Raw genomic sequence first — 20,831 nt, 5'->3', positions numbered from 1 at the left:
AACTCATGAATTTCCAAACCGGCTCCTCCTCATCTGGAAACTTGCTACTTGTTGGCTCTTCCCATTGTTTTGCAGGTTTCACGTGAAGATACGGCAACTGACCCCTTGCATGCACGGGTGCCTAACTTGGTCGATCGAAAGAAAACGAGGACTACGGCGGCTCATCGGCCATAGTGTGTCCACCACGTAATCCAAGGAGGAAGAAACTGTAGCGAAAAGTTTAATCTCGGTCTCAATGATTTTTTCTAGACTGCAGCAGTGGAGCGGACGCAACCCTAGTTCTTTCCTGATCACAATCTTGTGTATGCTCTCCTGACTGTTTGTCGCTGATGTAGATTCTCTCTTCGTCCAGAAAATTGTGAACTCTTTGATCCCTCAGAGAGATCCCTCCAAGAACTCAACACCACCGTGCGCTAGCCCCAAGCTCGGAATCAAGCTACTCTTCTCCAGGGCATACCATCCTCAAACCGACGGCCAAACGGAGGTGACAAACCGTACACTCTCCGCTCTACTTCGAGTACTCATCCAGAAGAACATCAAGGAGTGGGAGGAGTGTCTACCCATCACCGAGTTCGCCTACAACCGAGCAAGACATTCAACAACCGGCAAGTCCCCTTTTGAGGTCGTCTACGGATTCAACCCTTTGTCACCATTGGACATTCTACCTCTACCACTCCAAGAGCGAATCAACTTGGACGCAAGTGCACGAGCGACCCATATCAAGAAGGTGCATGAAGATACAAGAAACACCATCGAGCGCCAAGTACAACGCCTCGCGACCAAGCTCAACGTCAACAAGCAACCTATGGTCTTCAACACTGGTGATCTCGTGTGGCTACACCTTCGCAAGGACCGCTTTCTACAAGAACGCAAGTCCAAGCTTCGACCACGAGCGGATGGACCCTTCAAGGTGCTTGCACGCTACAATGACAACGCTTACAAGATCGACCTCCCGCGCGACAAGTACAACATGAGCGACATTTTCAACGTCAAAGATCTCTCTCCCTTCCATGGTGATGAAGAATTTGATCCGAGGACAGATCTTCCCCAAGGGAGGGGAGATGATGCGGAGCATCCCAAGGCCATCCCCATGGACCTACCTACATCTCCCACGACACCACTTGCACCCATGACAAGAGCCCGTGCGAGAACCATCGAGAACGAGGTTAACTCTCTCCTTGTTGAACTTCCCTTTGACCCACGTGAGACATGGCTACTACCTCAATCGGAGTTGCTCTGTGTGCTTAGGTACCATATAAGCAACCAAGGAGATGGAACGGTGCAAGATGGACATCAAGAGCATGGAGACATTTTGCCCAGCCCTGAAGGACCGGAACAACCGGCCGACCACCGCCCGGGCGGAACAACCGGCCGACCACCGCCCAACAACCGGTCTACCTTCTGTGATCGAGCGGTGCAAGGCCGGCACTACACCGGATGTACCAGTAACTACCAAAGGACCGGTACTGCTGCCCCGACAACCGGTGCAACCGCTGGTCCCTTCGATGTCCATCTCCGCAAGCCAGCGCCAGACCTCCCAGCGGAACTACCGCCTTCCAGGACCGGTACTTCCGCCCTGCATGAGCTCCCAGCGGAACAACCGCCCCCTTGACCGGTACTACCGGCCCTGCCTGCGCGCAGTCACTTGGGCCAAGGCCCGTGTACCCTTTCGTTACCTAGACTATAAATACTCTATCCCGTACAACTTTCGGGGGTTACATTGGTTTAGCTCATTGGAGAGATAGAGCATTGCTCATCCATATCGGATCTACTCCACGAGAGAGACCGCGGCCCCTCTATGGAGAAGATCCACTTTGGATTCAAGACCCCTTTACGGGAAGATCCCCTTGTGGAATCAAGACCTCCTCTCGGAGAAGAACCGGCTACCCTTTTGTATCGTCCTTAGTTGATCATGGATTCGTGTATCGTTCTATGTATCCAAGGATCTAGCACATGTGTGACTTGTTCTTGTTTGGTTTGAGTGATTCTCTTGTGTTTTCCCTCTTCTTTCCCGTCTTCTTCGTGTTCATCGTTGGGATCCGCTCCTTTCGTGAAAGATCGGCCTAGAGGGTCTCTACCCTACATCATCTTGGATCAGAGCCAGCTTGTCTCTTGATACCATCATCTTGGTATCATGAGCAAGGTTGATCACGATTTCGGAGCCTCCCCGTTCTGTTTCAAGCCTAATTTTGTTGTTTTTCGTCCTAATTCAAAAATTCCCACCAAAAATAGCCCCAAAATTTTTTTTTGTGATTTGTTGGTGTGTTGTTGTTTTGTTGGATCTGATCCGTGGATTTGCTTGGTTTCAAGTGGATCTAGCATCTCCCCTTTTTCCCTCCACATTCCTTCCTTGAAATCGCTTGAATTTGGACTACGAAATCATCCTTTTCCGTCCCAAAAACCCATCCCTGATCCAGATCTTGCGATCTTCCCGCCCCAGCGGTACTACCGCCCCCACGAGCGGAACTACCGCTAAGGCACCAACCGGTACCACCGGCTTCACAAGCGGTACTACCGCCCCACCCAGTTTCAGTTGAAACCGACTGGCATCTTTGCCAACCACTTATACACCATCACCACTTCCGCATACTACCCCCCTTTGTGCCCGTTTCGCACTCCGACACATGTTGCCACTTCGAGGTTTGAGAATTTGAGTTGCGGTACCGTATCCTTTGTGTTTCGGCTATTTAGGTACGGTTCGAGATCGACACCACCGCCGCTCATCTTCGCCACGGACACGTCATCAACAACGACCACCTCGACTATGACTTGGTATTCGTGCCACCATTTTGACACCATACCGGAAGCAAGACCGGTAACCTCATCTTGGTATTGGACACATCACTCTTTGATGAGGACATCAATACCATTGTTACACCCACAGCCCCTACTGTTACATATACTGGACCAATTACTAGAGCTCGCGCACGCCAATTAAATTACCAGGTACTTTCGTTTCTTGGTAATGATTCTAATGTTCATGAGATTATGATGCTGCCTAAATTGGATACATTTGTTTTTCTTACAAATGAAGGGCCTAGCTTGGAGAAGGATGAACATTGGAGCAAGAGCACGCATGGAGTTGATGGCATGCGCAAGGGGATCAAGAACGGAGTTATAAGTGATGATTTCAGGACTTTGAAGCCGCCATAAGGAGTGCATGAAGCCTTGGACGAAATATACAAGATGCCACTTCATAATATTCGTCCATAGGCTATTCTAGGTGCTGCGTCACCTTATTAATGGGCCAGGCCCATGTAATTTCGAAATACTTAAGTATAGGCTATTTTTAGAGTCCGTATGTGTGGGGAAACAAGAGTTAGGGTTGGTTTCGGACCCCACCCTCAAGGGCCACGAAATTCCCCCCTCTTCCTCCATATATACATCCCTTAGGGCATCGTTTAGACTTTGGGTTTTGTTTAGATTAAAAGTTCGCCATAGCTGCAACTTCGCGTACTTCGTTTGTGTCCAACGACCAGACCAAGACGTCACAGAGCCCCACCTTGATCAATAAAGCTTTCATCTTATATTTGCAATATCCCGATTGCAATCTCAGTTTCTTGCTTGTTCTTCGTTTATTCGCAGGAAACAGACCCTCGTGGTCATGTTGATCGTGCTCCGGCATGGTCAATAACCCTCGGAAGTTGGTTTAGCGATTGCTAAGGCGCGACGTCTCGCACGTTCGTAGTCGGATCGTCAAGGTTGACTCCCATAGAAAACGATAGCCACCATCTCATCGAAACATCGGGACACCTTAGCCTCTATCAAGTGGTATCAGATTTCCAGGTTGCTCGGTGAGATTTTATAGTTTTTCGTAGATTAGATCGAGTCTGTTCTTCATACCTACAGTCCACGAAAAAGACACACACAAAAATTAGGGTTAGTTCATCATATCCGAACCAATCTGAGCCTTTGCATAATCTTTTTAGGGTTTTTGCTTTGTTGAATTTGCGGTTGCATCGTCGTGTCAAGTTGCTGGTCTTAGAGTCTAGTCTTTTAGAGTTTCGAGTTCTGGTCATAAGTTGTCACACCGCCGCCGCACCATCATCATCGCCCATCTACCACTTTTGCTTATCCGCCACCGCTCTGAATCCATATCCATATACCACCACCAATCCGTATCCATATACCACCACCAATCTCTATCCATATACCACCATCGCTACCATATACCACCACCGCTGCCATATACCACAACCATATATCCACCACCAATCCGAGTTCTTCTCATATTAGGTTTGTTCTTGAGATCAATCTAAATTCCGATTCGTGTTTCCTTGCCTGCGTAGGTCTTGGAAAAAAAAGAGTCTGGAGACCCCCGGGCAGTTTTTAGGCCAAAAATTTCACGGGCAAATTTTTTTTCCCTAACCTATTTTTAGGCTTTTCTGAGTCTTTTGAGCCACGTGCCATCATAGTGATTTTTTGTCGCACTTTTTCGTCGTCGCTGCCCTGATTTCCGAAAAAAAGTGAAAAAAAAAATTTGTGCCCATCCTATCAGTTTGACGAGGGAAGAGTTTTGGGACACTCGCCATTATAGTGATTTTTCGCAAAAAAAAGGAGCGCAAAAAAAAGGAGCGCAAAAAAAAGAGCGAAAAAAAGAGAGTTCCAGAGTGTGCTTTTCCCTTATTTACGTGCAGCGCTGTGATTTTGTTAGTGTTCTAGGCTCGCGTCTCTAGCACGGTCTAGCCTAAGACCAGCACAGTACCGTCGTTGAGCGTTTATTCAACTTTGCATCTCTGAATTGATTATTGCTGACCCTTTTTGCTACCATACTATAAGCCTTCCCAGCTCCACATACATCTACGTCGTGCGTTTGACTCTCCCTGGCAATCGCTCTATCCAAGCTTTTGAGAGTTTTGACTACAACGGTTGCCGATCACCGCCTGCTGCTGGGTAAGAACTGGTAAGAATTTGAGATTTGCTTGACGGATTTGTGACACCCGCCACCACCACCACTTGTTAGTAGTCTGTAGGATCATATTCTTGTGTGTTTCTATTACTGCTAACCATGCCAGGATCACAAGCCGACGAGACTGACTGGGAGAACTTGACGAACAAGGAGCTTCATGATACGTTGCAGCAAATGATGAGTGGACAGGTGCAAGATGTGATAAACAGATTTGAAGAGGCCATGGAGAAGATAGATGGCATGGAGAAGATGTTTGAAACAAAGCTCGATAACAAGTTTGCTGAATTGCTTTCGCGTTTTCCACCACCACCACCAGCTGCTCCTGCCGCACCTCTGCAACAACAGCAACAACACCGACTGCCTCCACGTCGGGAAACAGCCCTCCGTCGAGCGAGCCGTGTCCCTCTTCAGTCGGGCCAAACTGCTGGTGCTGCTGTTGATACTTCTGTGGCTCCTACTGCTGATGTGGAGGAGGATGATTATGTGGGAGATTATGAGGATGAGGTTGATCAAAATCAGAACTACGTGCCACCAGCAGCACAGCAACCACCAGGTCGTCCACATGCAAATAATGGCAATGGTAGGGCTCACCCTCAGGTACGAGATCATGACCATCTCCCTAAACTAAAATTGAATATTCCACCATTTGAGGGTAGATATGTTCCTGATATATATCTTACTTGGGAGTTAGAAACTGAACAACGATTTACATGTTTACAATATCCCGAGGAGAGACGTGTTCCTGCTGCTATTTGTGCATTCACTAGTTTTGCATGTGTTTGGTGGTCTGAGCATTGTAGATTATATCCTATTCCGGCTACTTGGGCTGCTTTGAAAACTGCTATGCGTACTCGTTGGGTTCCACCATATTATTAACGTGAATTACTTCAAAAATTGCAGCGCTTAAGACAGGGAAAAAATTCTGTAGAAGAATATTATCAGGAATTACAAACTAGCATGATTAGATGTGGTATTGTTGAGGAGAATGAAGCTATGCTTGCACGTTTTATGGGTGGATTAAATAGAGAGATTCAGATGATTCTAGAGTATAAGGAGTATACTAATATCACTCGTTTATTCCATCTTGCTTGTAAAGCTGAACGTGAAGTGCAGGATCGACAGGCATTGGCGCGGACTAACTTTTCTGCAGGTCGACCTTCATCATGGACACCACGTGCATCATCTACTTCCACACGTTCTGCTACACCAGCGCCTCCGTCGGCTGCCACCTCCAACCGTGATACAATAAAGCAGGCACAATCACCACTATCTGCCAAGAGCACACCTTCTGGGCCTGCAAAGAGCTCTTCTTCATCCATGGCATCAACAGGGCAAACACATGATATTATTTGTCGATGTTGCAAGGGTGGAGGTCATTATGCGAGAGAATGCCCATCTAAGCGTGTGATGATTGTTACTGAGGATGGTGGGTATGAGTCCGCTAGTGACTATGATGAGGAGACTTTGGCTCTTATTACACGTGACGAACACGGTGGAGACGATTCTGATCATGAGACGCAATACATGGCTCCAGAAGATGCTGACAGGTATGAATGTTTAGTTGCTCAACGTGTTTTGAGTGTGCAGGTTACACAAGCTGAGCAAAATCAGAGGCGTAATTTGTTCCATACAAAGGGAGTTGTGAAGGAACGTTCTGTTTGCGTGATCATAGATGGAGGGAGCTGCAATAACTTGGCTAGCATGGATATGGTGGAGAAGCTATCTCTCACCACAAGACCACATCCACATCCTTACTACATCCAATGGTTCAACAACAGCGGCAAGGTTAAGGTAACACGTACTGTTCGTGTGCATTTTAGTATCTCTACATATGCTGATTATGTTGATTGTGATGTGGTACCTATGCAAGCATGTTCCTTATTACTTGGTAGACCATGGCAATTTGATAAAAATTCTGTACACCATGGTAGAAACAATCAGTATACTCTTGTTCATAACGATAAAAATATTACTTTGCTTCCTATGACTCCTGATTCCATTTTGAAAGATGATATTAATAGAGCTTATAAAGCAAAACAGGAGACAAATAAGAGTGAAAATCAGATTGTGGCAAAAGAATTTGAGCACCAAATGAAGCCTAATAATAAACCATCTACTGTTGTTTCTGAAATTAAATTGAAAAGTGCATGTTTACTTGCCACCAAATCTGATATTAATGAGCTAGATTTCAGCAAATCTGTTTGCTATGCTTTTGTGTGCAAAGAGGCATTATTTTCATTCGAGGACGTGCCTTCCTCTTTGCCCCTGCTGTCACTAACATTTTGCAGGAGTTCGCTGACGTCTTTCCACAAGACGTGCCACCGGGATTACCACCTATTCGCGGGATTGAGCATCAAATTGACTTAATTCCCGGTGCTTCGCTACCCAACCGTGCACCATACCGTACCAATCCAGAGGAGACGAAGGAGATTATGCGTCAAGTACAAGAACTGCTCGACAAAGGTTATATACGCGAATCCCTTAGTCCTTGTGCTGTTCCTATCATTTTAGTGCCAAAAAGGGTGGTACGTCGCGTATGTGCGTTGATTTTAGAGACATAAATAATATTACTATTCGTTATCGTCATCCTATTCCTAGGCTAGATGATATGCTTGATGAATTGAGTGGCTCTACAATATTCTCCAAAGTTGATTTGCGTAGTGGATACCATCAAATTCGTATGAAATTGGGAGATGAATGGAAAACAGCATTTAAAACTAAGTTTGGATTATATGAGTGGTTAGTCATGCCTTTTGGGTTAACTAATGCACCTAGTACTTTCATGAGGTTAATGAACGAAGTTTTACGTGCTTTCATTGGACGATTTGTGGTAGTTTACTTTGATGACATATTGATTTATAGCAAATCTTTGGAGGAACATTTGGAACATTTACGTGCTGTTTTTATTGCTCTACGTGATGCACGTTTGTTTGGAAACCTTGGAAAGTGCACCTTTTGCACCGACCGAGTATCTTTTCTTGGCTATGTTGTTACTCCACAGGGAATTGAAGTTGATAAAGCCAAGATTGAAGCTATTGAGAGTTGGCCGCAGCCCAAAACGGTCACACAAGTGAGGAGTTTCCTTGGCCTCGCTGGTTTCTATAGGCGTTTTGTGAGAGATTTCAGCACCATTGCTGCACCTCTCAACGAGCTTACAAAGAAGGATGTGCCTTTTGTTTGGGGTATCGCACAGGAAGAAGCCTTCACGGTATTGAAAGATAAGTGGACACATGCTCCTTTACTCCAACTTCCTAATTTCAATAAGACTTTTGAGCTTGAATGTTATGCTAGTGGAATTGGATTAGGAGGTGTGTTATTACAAGATGGAAAACCTGTTGCATACTTTTCTGAAAAATTGAGTGGGCCTAGTCTGAACTATTCTACTTATGATAAAGAATTATATGCTCTTATTCGGACCTTAGAAACATGGCAACATTATTTATGGCCCAAGGAATTTGTTATACATTCTGATCATGAATCTTTGAAACACATTAAAAGTCAAGAAAAACTGAACTGTAGACATGCTAAACGGGTTGAATTCATTTAGACTTTCCCTTATGTCATTAAACACAAGAAGGATAAAGAAAATGTTATTGCTGATGCCTTGTCTCGTCGTTATACTATGCTTTCACAACTTGACTTTAAAATATTTGGTTTGGAGACCATCAAAGATCAATATGTTCATGATGCTGAATTTAAAGATGCATTGCAGAATTGTAAGGAAGGGAGAACTTGGAACAAGTTCGTTCTTAACGATGGATTTGTGTTTCGTGCTAACAAGCTGTGCATTCCAGCTAGCTCCGTTCATCCTTTGTTGTTGCAGGAGGCGCATGGAGGAGGATTAATGGGACACTTTGGCGTCAAGAAGACGGAGGATATACTTGCTACACATTTCTTTTGGCCAAAGATGAGACGGGATGTTGAGCGTTTTGTTGCTCACTGCACTACATGTCAAAGAGCTAAGTCACGACTCAATCCTCATGGTTTATATATGCCTTTGCCTGTACCTAGTGTTCCTTGGGAGGATATATCTATGGACTTTTTTTTAGGTTTACCTCGAACAAAGAAGGGGAGGGATAGCATATTCGTTGTCGTGGATAGGTTCTCGAAAATGGCACACTTTATACCATGTCATAAAAGCGATGATGCTGTTAATGTTGCTGATTTGTTCTTTCGTGAAATTATTCGCTTACATGGTGTGCCAAATACTATTGTTTCAGATCGTGATACTAAATTTCTTAGCCACTTTTGGAGATGTTTATGGGCTAAGTTGGGGACTAAGCTGCTTTTTAGTACTACTTGTCACCCCCAAACTGATGGACAAACTGAAGTAGTCAATAGAACATTGTCTACTATGCTTAGGGCTATTTTGAAGAATAACAAGAAAATGTGGGAAGAATGCTTGCCTCATATTGAATTTTCTTATAATCGTTCATTGCATTCTACTACTAAGATGTGCCCTTTTGAAATTGTGTATGGTTTCCTACCTCGTGCACCTATTGATTTGTTGCCTCTTCCATCTTCAGAGAAGGTTAATTTTGATGCTAAAGAACGTTCTGAATTGATTTTAAAAATGCATGAGTTAACTATGGAAAACATTGAGCGTATGAATGCTAAATATAAACTTGCTGGAGATAAGGGTAGCAAACATGTTGTGTTTGCGCCTGGAGATCTTGTTTGGTTACATTTGCGTAAAGATAGATTTCCTAATCTGCGCAAATCAAAGCTAATGCCACGTGCTGATGGTCCTTTTAAGGTGTTAGAGAAAATAAATGATAATGCATATAAACTTGAGCTACCTGTAGATTTTGGGGTTAGTACCACTTTTAACATTGCAGATTTGAAGCATTATTTGGGTGAGGAAGATGCGCTTCCGTCGAGGACGACTTCATTTCAAGAAGGGGAGGATGATGAGGACATCAATACCATTGTTACACCCACAGCCCCTACTGTTACATATACTGGACCAATTACTAGAGCTCGCGCACGCCAATTAAATTACCAGGTACTTTCGTTTCTTGGTAATGATTCTAATGTTCATGAGATTATGATGCTGCCTAAATTGGATACATTTGTTTTGCTTACAAATGAAGGGCCTAGCTTGGAGAAGGATGAACATTGGAGCAATAACACGCATGGAGTTGATGGCATGCGCAAGGGGATCAAGAACGGAGTTACAAGTGATGATTTCAGGACTTTGAAGCCGCCATAAGGAGTGCATGAAGCCTTGGACGAAATATACAAGATGCCACTTCATAATATTCGTCCATAGGCTATTCTAGGTGCTGCATCACCATATTAATGGGCCAGGCTCATGTAATTTCGAAATACTTAAGTATAGGCTATTTTTAGAGTCCGTATGTGTGGGGAAACAAGAGTTAGGGTTGGTTTCGGACCCCACCCTCAAGGGCCACGAAATCCCCCCCCCTCTTCCTCCATATATACAGCCCTTAGGGCATCGTTTAGACTTTGGGTTTTGTTTAGATTAAAAGTTCGCCATAGCTACAACTTTGCATACTTCGTTTGTGTCCAACGACCAGACCAAGACGTCACAGAACCCCACCTTGATCAATAAAGCTTTCATCTTATATTCGCAATATCCCGATTGCAATCTCAGTTTCTTGCTTGTTCTTCGTTTGTTCGCAGGAAACAGACCCTCGTGGTCAGGTTGATCGTGCTCCGGCGTGGTCAATAACCCTCGGAAGTTGGTTTAGCGATTGCTAAGACGCGACGTCTCGCACGTTCGTAGTCGGATCGTCAAGGTCGACTCCCACAGAAAACGATAGACACCATCTCATCGAAACATCGGGACACCTTAGCCTCTATCACTCTTGCCATTACATTGATAGCCATCATAGCCTTACTCATTTGCGTTGCTTACCCATCGAGACTAGCCATTGAGTATTGCCGGCAACGAGACTTTTGCACATTAGTGATCATACTTCCCATAGCATACATACATCATTGTTGCCTATATTTGTATCATCTCTTGTGTCACAAGATTGTCATCGCATACTAACTTGCTATCTTGGTTCGTCAAGCATTGCATGAGAAAAGAGCTCAAACATCAAAGAGCCAAACAAGCTTTTAAGCAAAGAGGAAAGATACGCAAAGAGCTTTAAGCAAGAACCATAGCATCATACAACATTAAGATTGTCATACTCGATCATCTTGGATCATATCATAACCACAGCTTGCATACAAAATATTTGGGATAGAAGTCGTTGCATTTTTGCTAAGTAGGTTGTGCACAAGTTCTTGTATCCGCCTATCGTGCAATCGTGCTAGTGTCTCTCTAGTGTTGTGCAACAAGAGCATTTTTGTGGATTCCACACTTTGGCTCACCCTTGGTTGCACAAGCCCACTTATCTTTTTGCGCGTGTGTTTCCGTGTACCTTATATGTATGGTCTACTTGTTACTTTGCACCTTGCGAATCTTTTCCAACATTATTGAAGCTCACTTACAATTACATCAAATTTTTGTGCCACCATCCTAACCAAGCTCCACCAAAAGCTTTTACCTGTGTAGGTGTGAGAAACCGACAAGAACTCATACCAATTGTGCTATTTCCTTGTCCTACATTGGAGTGATCCTCGATCCACTTTCAACTTCGGTCAAGGTACATTTGGTATTCGTTCTTCTCTTTCTACCACTCACATTTGTCTTGGAATGATGGATAGGCCAAGTACTTCTACCAACCCACTCTTCATGGAGCAAGATGACGACATGAACTCCTTCGTCACCAAGAGTCACCTCTTTGGTGCACAACGTGCTTTACATCAAGAACAACAAGCTATGAGTGAACGCATCGACAACCTTGCCGCCGACTTACGACTTTCTGAGCAACGTACAAGGGACTACTTTGACAACAAGCTCGACGATCACAAGCAAGAAAATGATGCAAGGATGGACGAGATTCACGCTTTGTTGCTCAACCGCTCTTCCTCCACTTCAAGAACGAACCATTCAAGTCACCATTCCGACTTTACCCTCTCCGGCTCAAGTACACCGACATCGAACATTCTTCGTCGAGCCACGCGCACCGACCGTCAAGCAAACCTCAATCCACTTCGAGACACCGACCCTCAAGAGAGCCGACGACGTCAAGCCGAAGAAGCCTTTGCGCTAGCTCGAGAACGGCAACAACAACGCCAACATCAAGAGGAAGAACGCGCACGTCTACACCAAAATGCACAAGATGTTGAGGCTCAACGTAAAGAACAACAACTCCGTGACGCTCAAGCACTTGAGGTGCAACAAGCTCTACGCGATGCGAGCCAAGCCGTTGCCGACCGAGGCCGTCAAGCCCGTGAAGAAGAGGAAGCACTTCGCGAAGAAATTCTCGAACGACGACTTCAAGCTCGCATGAATTGTCAAATTCCTCCTCGAGCTCGACGCGCTCCTCCACAAGCTCGCCAAGACAATCAAGTTCATCAAGAGCATGAAAACACCGGGAATTCTCCGCGACAAGAGCAACACGAGGTTGACAACCCTCCGCGACAAGAGCACCACGAGTTGAAAAATCATCTACAACATCGGCATCATCATCCCCGACCCCAACACAATGAAGAGCAACACTACGGCAAGCTCAAGTTCACCATGCCCAAGTTCACCGGAAGCAACGACCCCAAAGAATACCTTTCATGGGCATTGAAAGTCGACAAGATCTTCCGTTTGCACAATTATGAAGAAGAGAAGAAGATCGCGATGGCATCCCTTGAGTTCCAAGACTATGTCCTCATTTGGTGGGAACAAGTCATTGAACGCCGCGAGACAAGAGGTGATCCACCCATCACTACTTGGGCACAAATGAAGGATGTCATGAGAGCACGCTTCGTGCCTACCTACTACAACCGCGACCTCTTCAAGAAACTCCAACAACTCAAGCAAGGAACAAAGAGCATTGAAGATTACTACAAGGAGATGGAGATTGCAATGATAAGAGCCAATGTGACGGAAGATGATGAGCAAACTATGGCACGTTTCTTGAATGGACTCAATCACCCTATCAAGAAGATAGCCGACTTCCAACCATACTCAACTCTCATCGAGCTCGTGCACCAAGCTACCAAAGCGGAACGCCAAGTGCAAGATGACTTCAAGTACGCCAAGTTCTCATACAAGTCCTACGGCTTCTCCAATAACCAAGCCTCGACGACTCCAACACCGCCTACAAGAACGTCTACTTCCAACACCGACAAGCCGAATTCCAAGAAAGCTTCGTCAACTACAAGTCATCCTCCTACGAGCAACTTCAAGCCGAGAGCTTCATCATCATCAACCCCAACCGATGAGACCGTCAAGACAAGTTCCTTCAAGTGTTTCACTTGCGGAGGCCGAGGCCACAAGTCCTACGAGTGCACCAACAAGCGGACCATGGTCTTCAACGACGATGGCACTTATGACTCCATGAGTGAAGGTGAAATGGAAGCACTTGAGCAAGTCGCCATGCACCGCCAAGTGAACAATGAAGAAGAACAAGTCTTTTGTGATGAAGACTCGAGTCCCGCACTTGTTGTCTCCAAAGTCTTGACTCTCCAACATCACCAAGAAGAAGACCAACGATGCCACATATTCCACACCAAGGCCGGCATCAATGGACGATCCGTCAAGGTCATGATCGATGGAGGGAGTTGTCACAATCACGCAAGTGAAGAACTTTGCTCCAAGCTCCAATTGCCCAAGACGAAGCATCCACATCCTTACAAAGTGCAATGGCTTAGTGACTCTGGCACCATCCAAGTCGAGCACCGAGTACAAGTCTCCTTCAAGATCGGCGCATACGAAGACACCTTGGAGTGTGACATTGTTCCAATGACCGTTTGTCATCTTCTCCTTGGACGGCCATGGCAATTCGATAGAGGAGTCGTCCACAACGGTCGAACGAACCACTACATCTTCAAGATGAAGGGCAAGGAGTACGTCCTCTGTCCAATGTCGCCAAGTCAAGTGCTCGCCGACAAACATACCACCCATCGTGGAGAGAATGGTGAGAGAGTAAGCCACCAAAAAGAGAGTGAGCGCCACAAGCCCAAATTGAGTGCCTCCACGATGAGCGAAAACAAGAACTTCGTTCTATTTGCAACCAAACGTGAGATGAGAGAAGTGTGTGAGAACCCATCTCGTGTCCTACACTACGTCCTCGTGTGCAAGGACAATGCACCACAAACTAACAACTCTCACACTCTTCCTCTAGTGTTGTCTTCTCTTTTGCAGGAATTTCATGATGTTTTTCCCGATGAGCTACCTCCGGGACTACCCCCTCTCCGAGGCATTGAGCACCGAATCGACCTCAACCCCAAAGAAACCAAAGAAATTCAAAGGCAAGTAAAACATCTCATAGTCCATGGACATGTGCGTGAAAGTTTGAGCCCTTGTGCCGTACCGGTCATTCTTGTGCCAAAATGTGACGGTAGTTTTCGCATGTGCTCCGATTGTAGACCTATCAATGCTATCACCGTTCGTTATAGATATCCCATTCCATGCCTAGATTATATGCTAGATGAGCTTAGCGGTGCCACTATATTTTCCAAAATTGATCTTAAGAGTGGTTACTATCAAATCCGCATACTGATAGAGGCGAGGGTGTCCCGATCTTTCGATGAGATGATAACTATCGATTTGCTGGAGACGACTTTGATGATCCGACTACAAACGTGCACGACGTTGCGCCTTAGCAATCGCTAAACCAATCTCCTGAGGTTACTGACGATGCTGGAAGCACGGTCAGCCTGACCACGAAGGTCTGTTCCTGCAAGCAATCGAAGAACGAGCAAGAATATGATAAAGCAATCTGAATATTGCAAATAAATATGAAGTATTGATAATGGTGGGGATCCGGAAGCGGTCTTGGTCTGGTCGTTGGACACAAACGAAGTACACGAAGTTGCAATGGCTAACTTTTAACTAAACAAATCCCCCAAAGTCTAAATGATGCCCTAAGGGCTGTATATATGGAGGAAGAGGGGGGAATTTCGTGGCCCTTGAGGGTGGGGTCCGAAACCAACCCTAACTCTTGTTTCCCCACACATACGGACTCTAAAAATAGCCTATACTTAAGTATTTCGAAATTACATGGGCCTGGCCCATTAATAAGGTGACGCAACACCTAGAATAGCCTATGGACGAATATTATGAAGTGGCATCTTGTATATTTCGTCCAAGGCTTCATGCACTCCTTATGGCGGCTTCAAAGTCCTGAAATCATCACTTGTAACTCCGTTCTTGATCCCCTTGCGCATGCCATCAACTCCATGCGTGTTCTTGCTCCAATGTTCATCCTTCTCCAAGCTAGGCCCTTCATTTGTAAGCAAAACAAATGTATCCAATTTAGGCAGCATCATAATCTCATGAACATTAGAATCATTACCAAGAAACGAAAGTACCTGGTAATTTAATTGGCGTGCGCGAGCTCTAGTAATTGGTCCAGTATATGTAACAGTAGGGGCTGTGGGTGTAACAATGGTATTGATGTCCTCATCATCCTCCCCTTCTTGAAATGAAGTCGTCCTCGACGGAAGCTCATCTTCCTCACCCAAATAAGGCTTCAAATCTGCAATGTTAAAAGTGGGACTAACCCCAAAATCTGCAGGTAGCTCAAGTTTATATGCATTATCATTTATTTTCTCTAACACCTTAAAAGGACCATCAGCACGTGGCATTAGCTTTGATTTGCGTAGATTAGGAAATCTATCTTTACGCAAATGTAACCAAACAAGATCTCCAGGCGCAAACACAACATGTTTTCTACCCTTATCTCCAGCAAGTTTATATTTAGAATTCATATGCTCAATGTTTTCCTTAGTTAACTCATGCATTTTTAAAATCAATTCAGAACGTTCTTTAGCATCAAAATTAATCTTCTCTGAAGATGGAAGAGGCAACAAATCAATAGGTGCACGAGGTAGGAAATCATACACAATTTCAAAAGGGCACATCTTAGTAGTAGAATGCAATGAACGATTATAAGCAAATTCAATATGAGGCAAGCATTCTTCCCACATTTTCTTGTTATTCTTCAAAACAGCCCTAAGCATAGTAGACAATGTTCTATTGACTACTTCAGTTTGTCCATCAGTTTGGGGGTGACAAGTAGTACTAAAAAGCAGCTTAGTCCCCAACTTAGCCCATAAACATCTCCAAAAGTGGCTAAGAAATTTAGTATCACGATCTGAAACAATAGTATTTGGCACACCATGTAAGCGAATAATTTCACGAAAGAACAAATCAGCAACATTAACAGCATCATCGCTTTTATGACATGGTATAAAGTGTGCCATTTTCGAGAACCTATCCACGACAACAAATATGCTATCCCTCCCCTTCTTTGTTCGAGGTAAACCTAAAACAAAGTCCATAGATATATCCTCCCAAGGAACACTAGGTACAGGCAAAGGCATATATAAACCATGAGGATTGAGTCGTGACTTAGCTCTTTGACATGTAGTGCAGCGAGCAACAAAACGCTCAACATCCCGTCTCATCTTTGGCCAAAAGAAATGTGTAGCAAGTATATCCTCCGTCTTCTTGATGCCAAAGTGTCCCATTAATCCTCCTCCATGCGCCTCCTGCAACAACAAAAGACGAACGGAGCTAGCTGGAATGCATAGCTTGTTAGCACGAAACACAAATCCATTGTTAAGAACGAACTTGTTCCAAGTTCTCCCTTCCTTACAATTCTGCAATACATCTTTAAATTCAGCATCATGAACATATTGATCTTTGATGGTCTCCAAACCAAATATTTTAAAGTCAAGTTGTGAAAGCATAGTATAACGACGAGACAAGGCATCAGCAATAACATTTTCTTTACCCTTCTTGTGTTTAATGACATAAGGGAAAGTCTCAATGAATTCAACCCATTTAGCATGTCTATGGTTCAGTTTTGCTTGACTTTTAATGTGTTTCAAAGATTCATGATCAGAATGTATAACAAATTCCTTGGGCCATAAATAATGTTGCCATGTTTCTAAGGTCCGAACAAGAGCATATAATTCTTTATCATAAGTAGAATAGTTCAGACTAGGCCCACTCAATTTTTCAGAAAAGTATGCAACAGGTTTTCCATCTTGTAATAAGACACCTCCTAATCCAATTCCACTAGCATCACATTCAAGCTCAAAAGTCTTATTGAAATTAGGAAGTTGGAGTAAAGGAGCATGTGTCAACTTATCTTTCAATACCGTGAAGGCTTCTTCCTATGCGGTACCCCAAACAAAAGGTACATCCTTCTTTGTAAGCTCGTTGAGAGGTGCAGCAATGGTGCTGAAATCTCTCACAAAACGCCTATAGAAACCAGCGAGGCCAAGGAAACTCCTCACTTGTGTGACCGTTTTGGGCTGCGGCCAACTCTCAATAGCTTCAATCTTGGCTTTATCAACTTCAATTCCCTGTGGAGTAACAACATAGCCAAGAAAAGATACTCGGTCGGTGCAAAAGGTGCACTTTCCAAGGTTACCAAACAAACGTGCATCACGTAGAGCAATAAAAACAACACGTAAATGTTCCAAATGTTCCTCCAAAGATTTGCTATAAATCAATATGTCATCAAAGTAAACTACCACAAATCGTCCAATGAAGGCACGTAAAACTTCGTTCATTAACCTCATGAAAGTACTAGGTGCATTAGTTAACCCAAAAGGCATGACTAACCACTCATATAATCCAAACTTAGTTTTAAATGCTGTTTTCCATTCATCTCCCAATTTCATACGAATTTGATGGTAACCACTACGCAAATCAACTTTGGAGAATATTGTAGAGCCACTCAATTCATCAAGCATATCATCTAGCCTAGGAATAGGATGATGATAACGAATAGTAATATTATTAATGCCTCTACAATCAACGCACATACGCGACGTACCATCCTTTTCGGCACTAAAATGATAGGAACAGCACAAGGACTAAGGGATTCGCGTATATAACCTTTGTCGAGCAGTTCTTGTACTTGGTGCATAATCTCCTTCATCTCCTCTGGATTGGTACGGTATGGTGCACGGTTGGGTAATGATGCACCGGGAATTATGTCAATTTGATGCTCAATCCCGCGAATAGGTGGTAATCCCGGTGGCACGTCTTGTGGAAAGACGTCGGCGAACTCCTACAAAATGTTAGTGACAGTAGGAGGCAAAGAGGAAGGCACGTCCTCGAATGAAAATAATGCCTCTTTGCACACAAAAGCATAGCAAACAGGTTTGCTAAAATCTAGATCATCAATATCAGATTTGGTGGCAAGTAAACATGCACTTTTCAATTTAATTTCAGAAGCAACACTAGATTGTTTATTATTATTAGGCTGCATTTGTTGCTCAAATTCTTTTGCCACAATCTGATTTTCACTCTTAGTTTTCTCCTGTTTTGCTTTATTAGCTCTATTAATATCATCTTTCAAAATGGAATCAGGAGTCATAGGAAGCAAAGTAATATTTTTATCCTTATGAACAAGAGTATACTGATTGTTTCTACCATGGTGAATAGAATTTTTATCAAATTGCCATGGTCTACCAAGTAATAAGGAACATGCTTGCATAGGTACCACATCACAATCAACATAATCAGCATATGTAGAGATACTAAAATGCACACGAACAGTACGTGTTACCTTAACCTTGCTGCTGTTGTTGAACCATTGGATGTAGTAAGGATGTGAATGTGGTCTTGTGGTGAGAGATAGCTTCTCCACCATCTCGATGCTAGCCAAGTTGTTGCAACTCCCTCCATCTATGATCACGCAAACAGAACGTTCCTTCACAACTCCCTTTGTATGGAACAAATTATGCCTCTGATTTTGCTCAGCTTGTGTAACCTGCACACTCAAAACACGTTGAGCAACTAAACATTCATACCTGTCAGCATCTTCAGGAGCCATGTATTGCGTCTCATGATCAGAATCGTCTCCACCGTGTTCGTCACGTGTAATAAGAGCCAAAGTCTCCTCATCATAGTCACTAGCGGACTCATACCCACCATCCTCAGTAACAATCATCACACGCTTAGATGGGCATTCTCTCGCATAATGACCTCCACCCTTGCAACATCGACAAATAATATCATGTGTTTGCCCTGTTGATGCCATGGATGAAGAAGAGCTCTTTGCAGGCCCAGAAGGTGTGCTCTTGGCAGATAGTGGTGATTGTGCCTGCTTTATTGTATCACGGTTGGAGGTGGCAGCCGACGGAGGCGCCGGTGTAGCAGAACGTGTGGAAGTAGATGATGCACGTGGTGTCCATGAAGAAGGTCGACCTGCAGAAAAGTTAGTCCGCGCCAATGCCTGTCGATCCTGCACTTCACGTTCAGCTTTACAAGCAAGATGGAATAAACGAGTGATATTAGTATACTCCTTATGCTCTAGAATCGTCTGAATCTCTCTATTTAATCCACCCATAAAACGTGCAAGCATAGCTTCATTCTCCTCAACAATACCACATCTAATCATGCCAGTTTGTAATTCCTGATAATATTCTTCTACAGAATTTTTTCCCTGTCTTAAGCGTTGCAATTTTTGAAGTAATTCACGTTGATAATATGGTGGAACCCAACGAGTACGCATAGCAGTTTTCAAAGCAGCCCAAGTAGCAGGAATGGGATATAATCTACAATGCTCAGACCACCAAACACATGCAAAACTAGTGAATGCACAAACAGCAGCAGGAACACGTCTCTCCTCGGGATATTGTAAACATGTAAATCGTTGTTCAGTTTCTAACTCCCAAGTAAGATATATATCAGGAACATATCTACCCTCAAATGGTGGAATATTCAATTTTAGTTTAGGGAGATGGTCATGATCTCGTACCTGAGGGTGAGCCCTACCATTGCCATTATTTGCATGTGGACGACCTGATGGTTGCTGTGCTGGTGGTGGCACGTAGTTCTGATTTTGATCAACCTCATCCTCGTAATCGCCAGCAAAATCATCCTCCTCCGCATCAGCAGCAGGAGCCACAGAAGTAGCAACAGCAGCACCAACAGTTTGGCCAGGTGCAAGAGGGAGACGGCTCGCTCGGCGGAGGGCTGTTTCACGATGTGTAGGTAGTCGTCGTTGTTGTTGTTGTAGAGGTGCGTTAGGTGCAGCCGGTGGTGGTGGTGGAAGACACGCGAGCAATTCATTAAACCTGTTATCGAGATTTGTTTCGAACGTCTTCTCCATGTCATCTATCTTCTCCATGGCCTCTTCAAATCTGTTTAGCACATCCTGCACCTGTCCATTCATCATTTGCTGAAATTTATCATGCAACTCCTGATTCGTCATGTTCTCCCAGTCAGTCTCGTCGGCTTGTGATCCTGCCATGGTTAGAAACAATAGAAAACACACAAGAATATGATCCTACAGAATACTAACAAGAGGTGGTGGTGGCGGGTGTCACAAATCCGTCAAGCTAATCTCAAATTCTTACCAGTTCTTACCCAGCAGCAGGCGGTGATCGGCAACCGTTGTAGTCAAAACTCTCAAAAGCTTGGATAGAGCGATTGCCAGGGAGAGTCAAACGCACGACGTAGAGGTATGTGGAGCTGGGAAGGCTTATAGTATGGTAGCAAAAAGGGTCAGCAATAATCAATTCAGAGATGCAAAGTTGAATAAACGCTCAACGACGGTACTGTGCTGGTCCTAGGCTAGACCGTGCTAGAGACGCGAGCCTAGAACACTAACAAAATCACGGCGCTGCACGTAAAGAAGGGAAAAGCACACTCTGGAACTTTTTTTTCGCTTTTTTTTGCGCTCCTCTTTTTTTTTGCGCTCCTCTTTTTTTTGCGAAAAATTACTATAATGGCGAGTGTCTGAAAACTCTTCCCTCGTCAAACTGATAGGATGGGCACGAAATTTTTTTTTCCACTTTTTTTTCGGAAATCAGGGCAGCGACGACGAAAAAGTGCGACAAAAAATCACTATGATGGCACGTGGCTCAAAAGACTCAGAAA

This window comes from Triticum urartu, chromosome 1A (assembly GCF_056163025.1).
Source record: "Triticum urartu cultivar PI428250 chromosome 1A, HENAU_Tu73, whole genome shotgun sequence".
In the NCBI taxonomy this organism is placed as follows: Eukaryota; Viridiplantae; Streptophyta; class Magnoliopsida; order Poales; family Poaceae; genus Triticum; species Triticum urartu.
This window is presented reverse-complemented; position numbering follows the sequence as displayed.